At 40.6% G+C, this 4,599-nt stretch overlaps 1 pseudogene; it reads left to right on the top strand.

Moving 5' to 3' along the window:
- The first annotated feature begins 3,772 nt into the window (after positions 1 to 3,772).
- LOC147440298 (U2 spliceosomal RNA) lies at positions 3,773 to 3,913 on the top strand (annotated as a pseudogene).
- Positions 3,914 to 4,599: the final 686 nt, after the last annotated feature.

Here is a 4,599-nt window from a genome sequence, read left to right as displayed (position 1 = left end):
CAACTCACAAAGAATAATCTCATTCCCTTGATTCTCACTATATTTTTAAAGCAAGAATTCTTTCTTCAGTTTGTTGTATATCCTCAACTTACAAGCTAGATAATGATAGTACCATTTTCATGCAACATCTTCTAGCGTTTAAGGAAAATACTCCGCCCAATCATCTTTATCTATATTGTTCAAATCAACATATTAATCAAAGGGTTGAATATGAACGTCTGGGTCATCTCTGCAACTGCCTTTCAAAGTGGGAAATGCTATTTTAGGATCTGTAGATTTCTTCCCATGTGTATAGTGAATGTGATGATTTGACTCCCTTTTCCAAAATTTGGGTTTATCATTGAGATCAAGTTTTCTCTCCTGATGTCTGTGCTAGAATGGTCAATGTATGGTTCCCATCTCTCATTGTAGTTATCATCAATCTCTATAACTATGTCAAAGATTCTTTGCTTGACCAAATTTTGTGTGTGATCCTAGTCGTTTACTATGCCTGTTAGTATCACTGGAAAACCTTCTTGCCACCCTCCACAATCTGAGATGGTGCCTTCCTTATGGATGCGTAAAGATAAGTAATTTAAGGGAGTTGTTAGTTAATCCCACATAAGCTTATGGTATCGGAAAAGGCATCTACTCCAATCATGTTTGGATATATTTAGGGATTCTCACTTAGAGGGATAAACACCAAAATAACATATTCACTACTACCAACAAAATAGAACACTAAAAGACTCGGCTTGGGGTCTAACCACTAGGGAAAAATCTTTGCACCCATTCAAATTTGGCTAGATTGCTACCTTGAATGGATTGACTCGGTGATACTTGGCATCTCAAGATATCCTTCTGTGCACTAGATGACATGGGGATATTGCAAATATTTGATTGACTATGGATTCTAATTTGGAGATTGATTCTTGAATAAGAGCTATAAGTCACCAATGTGATTGCCAGAATGGAATAAGTTAGTCACTTGATAGATATTCCAAACTTGGAAATTTAGAGCTAGGTGCTAGATCTCAAATCAAATAAGATGAACATAATCAGAATTCAAAAGACTAGATTGAGAATTCATACAGACAACTAAACTGTAATAAAAGGCTTCATATAACATGGACTGAGACAACTAGAAGTGTAGATTTAGATTCATAAACTGGTTCATAAGTGCAAAGTCCAAAAGTACCATTGGTACGACACTTAGTGCCCACAAGTTCTATAAGATGCATAACAACTAGAGTTCAAAATATACAAGAATTCCAATAGATAAAAAAGTTCCAATCCCCAAAGTGATATCAATGGGTCATATTTATAGGTAACGCATTGGGGTCTGATTGGTCGCTCAGTTACATAGTGACGGATTACTGCAGGGAACTCCACTAGGTAGCTCGCCCAATTGAACCCTCATGCAAGGTATTACTTGAGCCAATTTCCACCTTCTACAAAAAGCTTCTCCTTACCATTCTTCATTATAAGGCATTCCCTCTCAAGCCTAAGAAGCAACCAATCATCTTCCTTCAGTTGCAAGTTGTGTCCATGCTTATGTGATGCCTTCTTATATGACTCTTCATAAATTTGCAAAGCCTCTTTAACCTTGGCAAAAGAAATCTTTAGATGCTATACAAAATGATCTTCCCAGAAAATCATGTCCTCAATTGACAAGATAGAAAAAACCTTCTTGCTACCCTCCACAATCTGAAAATGGTGCCTTCCTTATGGATGCGTAAATATACGTAATTTAAGGGAGTTGTTAAGTAATCCCACATAAGCTTATGGGGTCTGAAAAGGCATCTACTTTAATCATGTTTGGATATGTTTAGGGATCTCACCTCTAGGGATCAATACTAGAGTAACATATTCACTAATACCAACAAAATAGCACACTTAAAGACTTTACAACCCATGGCTTGGGGTCTAACCACACACTCACTCAAAGTTGGCTAGATTGCTAACCTTGAAAGGATTGACTCGGTGATATCTAGCATCTCGAGCTATCCTTTCAAGAAGATAAAAGACAAGGGGTAGGAGAAGCAGAGAGAGAGAGAGAGAGAGAGAGAGAGAGAGAGAGAGAGAGAGAGAGAGAGAGAGAGAGAGAGAGAGAGAGATTATGGCACAAGTATTATGAGACAATGACTCTTTATATTAATCATACAATCTCTTTTGATCATACCTCAATGAAAAATAAAATTAGTTTAACATATGAGAATTTGAAGCAAAAATTAGTGTGTCAAGGGCTACTAATGTGGCAACCTTCCAAAGTCCAAAATTTTAGGGGTGAAAATTTGCCATGAACTTGACACTTTTAGTAGAGATGAAGAGATGTTTCCTCTTTTAAATCCATGAGGAGGATGTCTTATGGCCAGGTACTTACGTTCTTCAGCCTTCAAAAAATTTATGGGTGACTGCTACATTTTTCCTTCAAAACAAGGGATAGACATTGGGTGGTGTTTTGTACCTAGGGTAGCCCCCTTGGAGGCAAGCATGGTTGTGTAATTCCTCTGCTCGATAATTTCCTTGATAATGGGACCATAAAAGTGACACTTAAGGCAGCATCTCCAACTTCTTGTCGAATCCTACTCAAATACATGTTTCCACTCAATGAAGTACTCTAAGAACTCTGTGAAGGTTGCAAGCTGCTTCATGCTTTTAATAACAATCAAGTTGTGTTCAAGTGGATCATAGCGACATGCACTCACATATTCTCTTGGATCTTAGGATTGGTTAGCATTAGTAGGGGATGTTTATTGTGTAGGCTTTATCCTTTCTTTTGTAATTGCAAGCGTTTCTTACATGTGTATACAAGCATAGAAACTAGTAGGTAGTGCACGATTCCAATAAAGGAGATTCATTTTCTAAAGCCATACTTACCCTTGGCAAAAGCTTCTCCTTATTCTTCATCCTTGTAAGGCATGCCCTTTTAAGGCTAAGAGGCAACCAATCATGTTGGCAAGTTGTGTCCATGCTTTTTTGCTGCCTTCTTATGCTTTTCTTGAGACATTTGCAAAGCCTCTTTGACCTTGGCAAAAATAGTCTCTAGATTGCTAACCTTGAATGGATTGACTCGGTGATATCTAGCATCTCGAGCTATCCTTGAGTAGAATATGAGACGAGAGAGAGAGAGAGAGAGAGAGAGAGAGAGAGAGAGAGAGAGAGAGAGAGAGAGAGAGAGAGAGAGAGAGAGAGAGAGAGAGAGAGAGAGAGAGAGAGAGAGAGAGAGAGAGAGAGAGAGAGAGAGAGAGCATGGTGATTTGCTCCCACCACAAACCGCCAAAACCATCCTAGCATAAAGAGCATGGATGATAAAAGAAAATCCAACCATAAGACACGACGGGCATAGTTCACTATGAATTAGTGCGTCGCTCATAATTTATCTAAGCAAGTTTTGGTGACAAACATCAAATCTTGATGAAAGACTTAGCAGTCATCCTCAGCTAGCAAAGCATTACCATAAGAATAACATAAACATATAAGCATGTGCGATTCCTACGCAAAAGAGGCCTAAGGCAATATAATCCTAGGAGCTCGGCCTAGTTAGGGCATCTCGAGAGAGTAATTCGGCAGAATGTTGGAAACTGAACGAGAAGAGGAGAGAGCTGTCAAGAAACCGTAGTGTTGGGGGAAAAGTAGCCTTAGGCTTGAGCCGGTTAGAAATTGATGTAGTGGATGGATGGGCTTAATTAAAGGGCAAGTTGCTTTTAGCGCATGAAAATCAATTGATCCCACAGGGCAAAGCGTGAAGCGAAGCAGGTATAAAGCGCAGAGAGGGCACGCTGGGTTGCTCATACCTTTCTCGGCCTTTTGGCTATGGTCAAGTGTAGTATCCGTTCTTATCGGGCCACATGATATTAACCTAATTTTTCTCACATGACATCTGATACGTCGCCTCTGTATTGCACTGCCTAAGAGGCCTGGCGCACCCCCCTCCCAACCTCATATTCAAAAACTGCCCATGACGATGTGCTCTTTGGTGGGTTGCGGAGAATCGGGATTTCTCTGCAGGATTTTGCTACAATGGTGTATGTTGCTGGTGGGGTTCAATTTTCTTGCTTTGGGATGAGGAGCCCCACCGAGAGAGCGTTCATGGGACCTTTTGAGGAGCCCCACCGAGGAGATGAGAGTATTCACTTCCTGTTTCATTCGCTCTGCAATGGGATGGAGGTGGAGATCCTGTTTCATTCGCTTACAAAGCCCTCATCCGCCCTTTCAAAGCCAGATTAGCACCATGGGCATATCCAAGCATCTGGCTTGGCAATACCAAACTCCTTGGTAAAACATCCCGACTCCTAGTGCACGCCGGAATCCCAGCCAACCAAGGTCTCTCGGAGCTGTCACCCCCTTGGTTCCAAAACAGAATGGCTCCATAGAAATTGATCGGGTTGCAGCCGGCTTCTTGCGCCTCCGTTTTCGTTGCGTAGAAGCCGTGTTTTTTCATCCAGAGGCTTAAAGACACAAACAAATCAACTTATTGAATGACAATGAAAAGAAGAATGAACATTGGAGTCCTCGAACAAACTAAGACTTCAAGATTAATGTCATGACATCATGTATACTTGGTGAGCCAAAGGCACTTTTCCAGGTATCTGAACGCACAAGACACCACGTGTCATT

Source organism: Adiantum capillus-veneris, chromosome 15, assembly GCF_014529385.1.
Source record: "Adiantum capillus-veneris isolate H3 chromosome 15, ASM1452938v2, whole genome shotgun sequence".
NCBI classification, from domain to species: domain Eukaryota; kingdom Viridiplantae; phylum Streptophyta; class Polypodiopsida; order Polypodiales; family Pteridaceae; genus Adiantum; species Adiantum capillus-veneris.
Note: the sequence above shows the minus strand (reverse complement) of the source record. Positions and strands in the feature narration are given on the sequence as shown.